General features: G+C 40.6%; 1 protein-coding gene and 1 long non-coding RNA gene across 3 annotated transcripts in view; one reads left to right on the top strand and one right to left on the bottom strand.

Annotated features, from left to right (window-relative positions):
- LOC138757886 (janus kinase and microtubule-interacting protein 1-like) overlaps positions 1–12467 on the top strand; it is a 255095-nt gene that overhangs the window by 135454 nt on the left and 107174 nt on the right. The window lies entirely within an intron of this gene.
- The window catches only part of LOC138757887 (uncharacterized), a 66063-nt gene that overhangs the window by 21580 nt on the left and 32016 nt on the right, over positions 1–12467 (bottom strand). Inside the window, exon 2 of the long non-coding RNA XR_011353944.1 lies at positions 4646–4707. This is a non-coding gene — a long non-coding RNA (uncharacterized lncRNA). The remainder of the gene's footprint in view (positions 1–4645; positions 4708–12467) is intronic.

Below are 12467 nucleotides of genomic sequence, written 5' to 3'. Positions count from 1 at the left end.
CACTTACAGAACACATCCTTTACTGAAAATAACATCTCTTTCTATAACTAGAGAAAAATATATATATCTACAATCTGCCCTTAACTGTGCCTACCTGCTGAATCCTTTGTGTTCCTCAAATAGGGTGGGCCTGACTTAGTTCAACTCCTGCACCACCACCTCAACCTCTACTCGCCAAAACCTCTTGAATTAAAGGCTTTCCACTCTGACTCAGCCCACTCTGCGGATGAACGCTCCCTTTGTTTCTCATTTACATAGTGATGCTTAGTCACTTGACCTCAATTGCCAAATCAGATCCCATCTGCTGATTCTCTTCTTTTCAACCCTTTGTCTTCAACTGTGGAACTCGATTATTCAACGATGTCACGGCTTAATGATTTTTGATGACGTACAGAAAACTTTGAATTTTACTGCAGAGAAGTTTGTGGAATTTGGGTTCTATATCAATAATTTACTTGTGAGTGTCTCTTTTTCTGTACGTTCTTGCTATTCTTCTTCTTTGGCTTGGCTTCGCGAACAAAGATTTTGGAAGGATCATAGACATGGCCAAGTTCTTCGAACCTGCACAATGGATTTTTCAGGTGGAGTGCAATGTGTGCAGTATTGGCCCCAACCCTTTACACCCGGGATTTATCTGCCACGGCTCAGGAGGCTGGGACAGTGACGGCCAGATCCTCAGATCATAGCTGTTATGTTGAAGTGTCCTTCTCCTGGATGGATGGCTGACGAGGCTAATGAGCCACCTGTGTTTGAAATCAGTTTTCCTTCTCTTAGGCTGGCCTGCCAACCAAGGCGAATGAGCCCAGTCTTCCCATCTCTACGTTCTTGTTATACATTCCAGTTATTCTTTTATTGCTGCATATTACTGATCTGTTTCCATTTTATGAACATTTTACTTGTTTAAAGCTCAACCAACTGACCAGTTATTCTATATCTTTTCAGAAATGAAATTTTAGAGGAAGCTTTTGGAAGTGAAATCAAATCTTTTGCCTTGTATTCTCAAGAAAATACAGTGCATCCCCATTATAATGCAATAGATTGGGTCTTTAAAAAAATCACATTGCAACAAAAAGTGGGGCCGCACTAAATCGGGGTTTCAATAAATAGTTGTAGTTACAGTTGAAATTAAAGCAGAAATTAATTTTTAGTAAGCCGACCATCCCCACTCCCGGCAGCAGCCCAAGTCCAATGACCCATTGTGTTATATCTGGATTCACGTTAAATCGGGTCGCATTAAATTGGGGTTCCACTGTATTGTGGAAAGAGTTTCTTTTTGGTAAGTGAGATTCAGTGCTGGTGGTTTAATTGATCAGGTGACTGGTATTTTTGGTGTTGCCGAATATGATAAAAGTGCTCAGTAATATCAAGACATAAAATCAGATAATTGTAGGGAATTTAATGCTGAAGAGCCATTTGATGTGTTATTGCATAGAAATTTATTGTTATCGCTGCCATGTTGACAGATTTTCCCTGTGTGGAGACCTGGAACGGACCACCATCCTTTCTGAATCCACTGTTATGAAGGGTTAAAGTCAGTGTCTCAGTCCCAAGGTTTCAGAGACAATGTGCATTGTGATGTATGTGGTTTTTCAGGTGGACAAACTTGACAATGCCCATTTCTTCCTTTGGAAAGCCCACTGCAGCTGGTTCCCCATCCATGTATTCACTAGAATTTCTCCTTAACTTCTGGGATCAGGCAGTTTCAGCTACTTGCAAACTAACCATTAAATACGGCTATATTACTTCACTGGGTTATGCCGTTGTATATTAAGCTGAGGTAATTAAACATTTTTCGGTGCTGGAACAATGTCCCAGAGGAGTTGTGTGAAATATCCTCCCCACTCACCTCTTCAGACTGTCTCGTCACTTCTGACCTAGAGGATCCACTGAGGGAGCTGAGCATGCAAGACCTCTCTCTGCGTATCTCTCTTCCATGGGGATTTTGAGGGCTGTATGGGAAGCTGAAGAGTTTTCCATAACCTTAGCAAAGACCCTCTGTCCCCCAAGCAGTGAATTGAGGAAAGGAGCAGCAACTCCTTAAGAGGGGCATACATGACTGCAAATCACCCAGATTACTTTGGTTGCTCCGCTGTGTTCCGAAAACAACTCTCCACTATGATGGCTTTGTGTAAAAGGCAGTAAGTTAAACCAATTAAATGTCTGGTGTGATGATCACCAGGATAAACTGAACTGGTTTCCCATCTGCTTTGTCATTTTAGCCCACGGTTTCCACATATGTTTCAGCCGACATTTGCACTCTTATTAAAACAAATGCACATAATTATTGGATAAGTAGTGAATTATTAATGTAATATTCACCATCCCATAATTCCGTTCTCAGTTTGTGACCTTGATCTGAAATAACATTCACATTACTTCATCCATCCCTTCTCCGTTTCTTTCTTCTCCTAAGATCCGCTCCCAAATGACTTAATCTGCTCATCCATTGTAGCTTGTGGGAATTACTATTTAATATGACAATTTAATAAAGGCAAATCCAGTGGAGATTCTGCCATCTTAAATGATATCCTAAAACTCATAATAATTAAATCAGTTGGCAAGTTGAGCTATGCATCATCTTAATCTACAGAATGTGCCATTTAATTGGGTACTTTTTCTATCTACCTAATATTTCACCCTTGGGCTTATCAAGAGTGACTTTTCTGTCATATTCAATTAAAAGATTTTATATTGAAGATGGCATGCCAGTTTTATTTTCTCTCTCAGAAGTGTTATAGAGGGTAAATGCGAAAAGAAATACTGCATCACCAAAATTAATAATATGTAAGGGACTCAGGAATTGATCAAGTATTTGAATTCTGAAAAGTGTAACTAAATTATTATTGATTTTAAAAAAATAAATAAAAATCCATGGATCCTAACTTGATCAGTTTAATCTGAACTGACGTAGACACACAGACAATGTGTAAACACCACACAGACAAGACCGGAGGGAGATCAGGATTGAACCTGAGCTGCAAGATCTGTGAGGCAACAGCTCTATTGGTTGTGCTACAATGCTGAACATGGGCTGACCTGACCTGAACTCAGACTTTTTTAAAATATTTTTTTTATTTTTCACACTGTGAACCATATCAATCAAAATATGTACAAACGTTTCTCATTAAATTTACACAGTGGCATTTTCTCCCTTTTTCTCCCCTCTTCCCACCTCCCTCCAAAACCCATAAGTATTCAACATATACAATACAATAAAACCATAAAACAATATCTTCACACAAAGGAAAATAAACAAGAAAAATGCGTCATCTATTTGTTACACACTGAATCAAGTCGTTTTGTCTTCTTATCATTTTAGGGGATGGAGGTCCGAGGGAAGCCCTCTCTGTTATGTTCCATGTATGGTTCCCAAATTTGACCTGAACTCAGACTTGAATCCTATTTGATTTGGCTCAAAGTTAGGATCAAGTTAATTGATCTTATTTGACCTGAGCCTGTCACTACTTATTTTGTACTTTCGGGCCAGGTCAAGTAGCGAAATACAGCGTTCAGCATTCCTGGGTAAGACTGAAGTTTTATCATTTGGTTTGTGGAAAAAAAAAATTACCACAAGTGTCTAAAAAAAGTAGTTGCAAACAGGTGGAAGTCTTTTCATGAATGTCATTCTGTTGGATGCCCAAGTCACTGGAAAATTGTGTCATATAGCAAAACGTCTATAACTGGTTCATTACCACTGTGGGGTTGGAAAGCACACACAAGGCATGGGTTGGTCTAACTTAAGAGCAGATCTATCCAAGGAGGTCTCAAGTCCTGGAGTCTGGAGCTAGGATTTTATTTCAATATGTACTCTTTAAGTTGAAGATACAACTTACATCATCCCTTCCCCACATCATGATTCTTGCTGTCAGATCAGTTTTGATCCTGACGCCACTCTCAAAAACCAGCCAATCACAAATATCCTCACCTCCTTTTACTTGACCTCAACAGTGAGATCCCAGTCTTCCTGATTGATATCCTGATTCACTATCCCAGATATTCTCTCCCCTACATCCTCCTTGTTATTATCTGTGTACATCTACTCTCTCCATGCCTTTTGACATTCAAAATGCTTCAATGATTTCCCCCCCACCATCATCCTAAATTCCAAAGAATACAGGCCAAGAGCTGTCAAATGCTCCTCACATAATAAGCTTTGATTCCCCAAATCATCCTAGTGAACCTCCTTGGAGGCCACTCCAAAGTCAGCATAGCTTTTCTTAAATGAGGAGCCCAAAATAGCTCACAATACTTCGTGAGATTTCACCAGTGTCTTATAATGCTTTAACATCACTTCCCTGCTCTTGTATTCTATTCCTGGTCCATGTTTATGTGTGGGAGAATGAAGTCCTCAATTATTGTCTGAGTGAGGTCACAGGTGGCATCAATGAAAACAGCTGATTATTGGCACTGCCAGAACTACTGTAATGCAGTGTAGACCTGGGAGAGTGGGGAATTGAGACATTGCTCTTCTCCACAGGGACCTAAAGACCATGTGGAAATTACAGCACTTTTTATACATAGGACCCCCATTTCATAATATTTGGAACATTTGGCTTCACAGGTTTTTGTGGTTACTCAGGTTTATGTACTTGCTTCATTGGTGCAGGTATAAGAGAGCTAGGCTTGCTTCTAAGCTTTTGATCACCTTTGGAGTCTTTATCATTTTTCAATAAGGTGCCAATGAAAGTCAAAGAATCCTTTATGAGGCTGAAAAACAAGAATAAAACAGTAAGAGACATCGCCCAAATTTTAGGATTTCCAAAATCAACTCTTTGGAACATCATTGAGAAGAAAGATCGTACTGGTGAGCTCAATAATTGCAAAAGGACGGGTAGGCCAAGGAAGGCCTTCACTGCTGATGACAGAAGAATTCTCATCCTCATAAGGAAAAAGCTTCAAACTCCTGTCTGACAGGATCAGAAACACTTCAGGAGGGAGGTGTGGATATGTCAATGGAGATTTTTACACAGAAATCCCGCGATATTGTCGTAAGGAAGACCCAGCATTAAGCTATCTTTGGTCGTTTACACTGAACCAAACAAAGCCAACATAATGCCAGGACATTGTGTCATTTCACACAGCAAGCTGGAATTCTGGGAGCTAAAGAGGTGGGATGGGATGTGCAACTGAACAGCGTTGGCATCTAGAGTGATGTCTAACATATGCATCGGACATATCTTTCTACACAAAAATAGCGGTAGATCTTGATATGTTTATGCTACTAGCCGTGAATATGTATTCCACTCGGGGCACATGCACATTTCCTGCGCCAGGTACACAACTCTCTGATGCACAGTTGGACACAGCATCCACGCGAGCAACATGTTCGTGCGATCAGCAATAAATTGGAGGAGAATTTGAAGAGAAGTTAAAGGCTGTTTGAGACAGAAAGGCACACGGACCTCAGATGCCGGAGACGGAGATGTTTTGTTCTTGTGAGTCACTATGGTGATCTTGGATACAAAGGTGTGGAGGAGAAAGAGAGAGATCCCATGGGCCCATGTTCTAGTCTAATGTCCTCAACAATTTTGATGAAGATGAGTGGTGGAGTCATTTTCATATGTCTCAGAACATTTTTGACTTAGTATTGGAACTTGTTGAGGTGCGAGAAAACAAACTGCCGACAGACTCTGAAACCTTGGCTTAGACTCGCCATTGCTGTGTGGTGGTATGCTACCCCCACCCCCCCATGTGAATATCGATCAATTAATTGTATTTTTGGTATGGTGTGTGTGTGTTGGTATGCCAGGTTACTGCACCATTGAAGAAGATTCTATGTAAAGATTTTGCTGACCTGCTGAATGGTGCATATCTTCAGGAGACGATGGATGGATTTGCAGAACAGGGGTATCCAATGTGTGCAGCTGCAATTGATGGCACACATATTCCTATCAGATCCCCTCCCCCACCCTGAGGACACACTAGCCTACTACAGTCGGAAAGGGTGGCACTCCATTGTTCTTCAAGCCGTTGTGGACCACACCCAATGGTAAGGGATCACAGCCTAAGTTATAATTATTTGCCTTTATCAATGATTGTGTTTCATATGTTGATCTAAACACAGATTTTTTGTTTTTCCAGCATCACATATGTGTACTTGCGTTGGCCTGGTCGTTCGCATGATGCTCGAGTTTTAGCCAAGTCGCCCATCTACAGAAAGGCCGAAGATCAAAGCTCTTCCCACATGAAGTAAGTTTATCCCCACTGTAGAGTAATTTATGTGTCACATAACCATATAGGATAAATATATATATATAAAACTTAAGGTGCAGGGGTCAGGTTCTACCCTGTTATGGTAAAACGGCCACTAGAAATTGTTTGTGATCTCAGAGGTTGCATTAAGTACTTATACATCTACTTTGCTCTGCCCACAGAAATCCAAACGTCAGCGAAGCTTTAACTACCGACTGAGGTCAGCAAGGACAGTGGTAGAAAATGTTTTTGGACATCTCAAAGGTCGCCAGAGGTGCCTAGTCGCTTTTGTATCAGGCATTGTTGTTGCCTGTTGTGTTCTACACAATATATGTGAAATCAACAAAGAACACTTCTTGCCATAGTGGATCACTGAGCAACCCGATCTCCCTGAGGACCCTGAGCGAGTTGCTTATCAGGATCCACAAGGATGCAGGCACCAAGCTATCCGAGAAGCAATTATGTCCCTTCTGTAAGCAATTTAAGCAGCAAATAACAGCTTTTAGTAAATGTATAATGCACATGTCAGAGAATTATAATGAACAGGAAACATGTAAACAACAATAAAAAGGTTTAATTCAATTGCATATAACTTTACAACTGTGTAAATATACAAAACACTAATGACCATGTCGCATCACTCCAGCAGCTGGAGGAAGGCGGTGATTGAAATGACTCGTATGCCTTGTCTATGTGTTGCATGCTGTCATTCTGCTGTGGTGCCGGAGAAAAATACTAGCTATGGGTTGCAGGAGTGCAGTACTGTTGTGCGGGTGTTTGTTGCAGTACAATGGGAGCAGAGTTTTGTTGTGCAGAAGATGACCCAAGTCCAATCATTTCCCACATAATCTGGTTCTGCAGCTCTCACTGGAAGTCCTCAGCCCCCTCACATCTATCGAACTCCCGTGCTATCATCTCTGCCTCCTGTGCCTGTCTCCTCAGCCGCTCTTCATAGGTCCTCTGCACCTCCAATCAAAGACTCTTCCTTTCCACGTCCTCACGGTCCATAGCCAGTGACATGTCCTTCATCTCCCTGGCATCCTGGAGAACAATAGAACACAAGTGACATCAGCGAGACCACTCCTTATGGGCAAACACGTTTACAAAAATTCATGGCAAAAAAATGTTAATCGCGAACAGAATTAAGTTTTTACCTGGTCGATCATGAAGTGCGGATTCTTTATTGCTGGCCTCCATGCTGCTATGGACTCCAGCATCATGACCGCTGCTGGGGAGGGAGACGCAGCTGGAATGGCTCAGGGGAAGATGGATCCTCCAAGTTGCTTAGAAGAGCAACTGGGTTTACTGAGTGACTTGTGCCTCAGAGGGAAAGGCACAGATCAAAATATGACCAATCCAAACACCTTCTAACACTCCTGCTGTTGTGGTCGTTTATCTGGTAGTATTTCTTATACGGGCTTTTCAGCTTGCTTGTCACCTGCGACTTGTCTCGAGCAAAGCTCTAAGCTTTTGAGCAAGGCTCTCCATTAAAGGTTCATCCTTTACTGTTCCCGTAATGTGGCACTTAATTTCATCACTTCATGGAGGGTAAGGAGCTTGCGGAACTCTTTATTCCCCGCCCCCCCCCCCCCCCCCCCCCCCCCAATTTGTAGGCATCATGACTGTTAGATGGTGAATCCTGAATGTTACTTTAAAATGTTCAAATTTCACGCTGATAGGTCGCATACATTGCGCGTCATCACAGCGTCGTATTCCTTACCCGAGTTGGTCCTGGAAAGCTGGATTCACCTCTTACAAAGACAGCATTCCGGGGCTAATACTCTGCCTCCTGCCAGAAATTAGCTGCGACTGGAATGACCCCAGCATTCCGTAGCGTAAAAAAAGCTGCAAATATCCTGGAACGAAACAGCTGTGTAAAAATCCCTGGAGCCAGAGGAATTGAGAGAAGGGAATGGAATCCTTACGGGAGAAGGGTGGTCTACTGTCCGCAGAAGACTTCATGAATTAATCTTTATGCATTACCAATATTTTGGGCTGAAGCCCTCATCCAGGTACGAACAAAATGTGGGCACAGTCACAGGGAGAAAGTACAAACTTCTTACAGCTCTGGATTCGAATCTGGTCACTGGCGCTGTAATCGCGTTCCACTGACCGTCGCACTGCACTAATTTTGAGTTATTTTGGTGTACAGTCACTGCTAGTGTGTCGGCAAACATTGGGATCACTTAATGTGCAGCATGTTCCCAGAGACACTGAACAAACAAGGAGTAAAATGGAATGTGTGCAGTTAAGATTCAAGATTCCTTTATTGTCATGTACATAATACACAAAATTTGTTAACTTACTAGTTCTTGATACAGATTTATATTTTTACTGTATTAACTATCAAATCAAACTGAAGCTTTTGATTTCAATTCAAGGTTCAACATTTCTTCTGCTACAGCTATCAAAGCAAATAATTGATTCACAGAAACATGCAGTGCATCCACTAACCACCGCCCCATTACTTTCATGCCAAACAATTCCACTTTATTCTTCAACCATTCCCCACACATTCGATGGCTTTCAATTTACAGTAGCCAGTTGACCTACCAATCAGTAAGAGATGACCTGGTGGACAGAGGAAATGTTTCAAGGATATTTTCATATTCTCCTGGGAATCCTGCGTATGTGACCAAGGAACATTGTGCTGACACGGAGAACCTTGAGTTCAAGTACTGGGAGTTCAGAGTAGTTGAGCATATATTACTAGGAGGAATGCACTATGCCCAACACACCCACATAGTCCCTGTTCCAGTTATGTTTACGTTCCCAAGTTGGCCACTTCAGCCACCTGGACTCAGAGAAACAGAATGAAAGCAGATCATCCAAGACCCCAAGAGAAAACCTAAATCAGAAGAAAACAGATTCTGTTCCAATTGAATTTTGTGCAATTAGTGCCTAAAAACAGATGCAATGTTATCTAATTTCTCTGCTACTGAGTGCTATGAGTCTGATCACCTGATGTGGAAAAAGACATTGTGTAATCCTTTGATGAGCTCACTTAAGGATTATACAATCAACTGATTGCCAGAGGGTTTTCAGTAGGTTGCTCATTTTGGAAAAGAAAATTGCAGGATTATCTAGTGCCACGTGAACAATGTTTGTTTTTAATCTTATATTCTTTGTATTTGTGAGAAGCGAACAGGAAGATAGTTTTATATTTCTATTTCTCTGTTTCATATTCAACTCAATTTTTTGTTTCAGATTTTTTATTTGAAGCAATAAGGATGTAGTAGTACAGGTATTTGTTCACTGGCCAAATGTAACCAGCAATGCAGTACAAATGTGTACACGATGGTAATTTTCACGATGGTAATTCCTTCATCACTGGTCTGGAGCTTTTGAAGAGAATTGGTCACAAGTGAGATAGGTTTCAGAACTTATGGAGGAGATGTGATCAGCAATTGTTTCTAAAATTGCATTGAAGTGTGGACTAGATTTATATCTATCTAGTCTCAGGCCTGACCTTCCCAACACCTACCTTGCCTGGATTCCAAAACTGTGTGTGATTTACCACACAAGTGTCTTTCAAGAGATGAGAAAACTCGTCTGCTGCAGTGATCATGAACTTAAACTCCTAGATATTTATTTGCAAAGTATCCTTAAAAATAAATTATATGTGACTGGCTGAAAGAAACAGACTATAGAGAGATACATCATTCAAAACAAGCTTACCAAGTCCATGCTGTCCATCAACTACTGATTCACACAAATCATAACTTGTCGCTTTTTTTTGCCTCAAATTCCACCCTTGTCACACACACTAGGGCCAATTTACAGCAGCCAGTTAACTTACCAACCAGGAAACTGACATGGTCAATCAAGAGAACAAGCAAACTCCATTCAGACAATACTAGAGTTCTCTGGTGCTACAAACGATCTTTAATAACAGCTTGGCTTAGGTCAGCATTAAAAAAAATACTTTTATTCTTAGCAATCAAAGGGCCCTGATTACACTCACGCCACCTCTCACACCACAATTTGGGGCCCCAAACAGTCCTTCCAAATGAAGCAATATTTCACTTGTGAATCCGCAGGGGTCATCTACTGCAGCCGGTGCTCCCGTTGCAATCTTCCTCTGCATTGGAGAGGCTGGATGCAGACTGGAAGACTGCAATGGGAGCATCTCTGTTCGCCGCAATAGAGTGGATCTCCCAATGGCCACCCATTTCGATTTCCCCATCCCATTCCCTTGCTAACAAGTCTGTCCATGATCCCATGCACTGCCAGATTGAGACCACCCACAAATTGGAGGAACAACACGTCATCTTCCAACTGGGCACCCTCCAACCAGACGGCATTAATATCAACTTCTCTGGCTTTCATTAACCCACTTCTTCCCCTCTCGTCTTCCTCCAGCTTTGTCTCTCTTGTCTCCTTTTAACGGCCATGATAAATTCTTTTCTGTCCCCCACTATCATAGCCAGTGAACACCTTTTGAAGGCCTGGCATCCTCCCCCACCTGGCATTGTCTGAATTCTGAGACTTCCTGTTTCTGGCTCATTCTGCTTATTCCTTGAAGAATGGCTCAGGCCCGAATCATCGGCAATATATCTTTGTCTCCTATAGTTGCTTAAAAGACCGGCTGCATTCCTCCAGCATTACGGTGTGTTTTTATTTAAATTTGCTCATCTTCTCCACATCTGATCTTTCAATGATCACTGAATCATACACCTCTGGTTTATTTATTTATACAATTGGTGAATTTTCACTGTGTATAAGAACAATTCAAAATCAAATTACTAAAAATGTTAAATATTGTTCAATTGTCTGAGATTATTTTGGTGCAATCCCATTCTGAGGTGCCTGGAAGCTACCTTAAATAGATAGTATTGCAGCTTCTGTTTAAACATAGAATGAACCATATAATTAATGATGAAGCTGCTATAAAATGACTTCATAAAATTTAGGGGACCCAAATTTTGGATGAGGTACAGAGGTATTAGCTGGATGGAAGAGTACAAGGACGCATCCTAAGTTGGTCTTTGGGCCTAATTTTAGCAAGTTGCAAGTTTCCTCCATTTTAAGGAGGAATAAATAAATTTAAATTTGGGAGGCTTGGTTAGTGTGATGCTGCTACAGCACCAGTAATCCAGGTTTGAATCTGACACTGCTTGTAAGAAATTTGTATATTCTCCCTGTGACCTGCGTGGATTTTTGCCAGGAGCTCTGGTTTCCTTCCACCCTCCAAAAGGTACGGAATTGAAGGTTAATTGGGAGTAATTGGTTTCAATAACTGGAATCAGCTTCTACTGTGTTGTAAATATAAAATATATTCACTTAATTTAGTGAAGCAAAGACGGTCAGATCTATGTCAAGATTGTATGATAAATACTATTAATGTAAGGTATAGATTAGTTCATTATAACTTTTTTACATTAGCTGTATTTGACACCTCAAAAATTGAATAGAATGAAATCTGATTTATCAGATGAATGTTTTAGGTGTGGTGAAAAGACAGGAACTTTCTTGCATTCAACTTGGTCATGTCCCAAGGTAAGGCCTTTTTGGGTGAACTTGTGAAATAATTTAGAACAAGTTGCAGCTGTTGTATTACCACAAAACCCAGATTTATTTCTATTGGGAAATAAAGAACGAACAAGACCTCAGTTGAAACTATCAATATACCAAATGCAGTGGCAAGGAAGTGTATTTCAGTGACCTGGAAGTCAGGTTCATATTTGATGGAATGCAGAAATTCAGACCTGTGTCCCTTTGGAGAAAATTACATAAAAATTGAGAAATAAATATGGTATATTTTTGCAATTTTGACTCCGTATATACAAATTTTAGGAATAAATATGTAGTGGTGTTCTTCCAACCTCTTCAGACCTGTGTTAATCTTCCTCCCTAAATTGATTGTATACACCTTGCTGGAGTCCTGAGTGTTGGAAAGCGATCCTCTGAGCAACCCATGAAGCTGTTTTTCTTTTTCTTTCCTTTATATTACTATATATCCTTTTAATATTGGGGGTGGGGGGGGGGGGTTATAACCATCATGTAATGATTGAAACTCTCTTAACTTGAAATTATTATTTTATATAATTGTTTAATAATTACATGTATGTAAAAAAAAATGTAAATAAAATATTCAGATAAAGCTTAATTTAGTGAAGAGAAATGGTAAAACGATGATCATTTGATAACATTAATAACAGAATTTAGGGCATGATCTTCAGTTGATACACCTAAGAAAGTTAATATTTATTCTGGCTTCCTTTTGAGTGATTTCTACCAGGAATCATCTTTGTGAGAGGCGTAGTGTGTGCTGA

The sequence above is a fragment of the Narcine bancroftii genome, chromosome 3 (assembly GCF_036971445.1).
Source record: "Narcine bancroftii isolate sNarBan1 chromosome 3, sNarBan1.hap1, whole genome shotgun sequence".
NCBI classification, from domain to species: domain Eukaryota; kingdom Metazoa; phylum Chordata; class Chondrichthyes; order Torpediniformes; family Narcinidae; genus Narcine; species Narcine bancroftii.
Note: the sequence above shows the minus strand (reverse complement) of the source record. Positions and strands in the feature narration are given on the sequence as shown.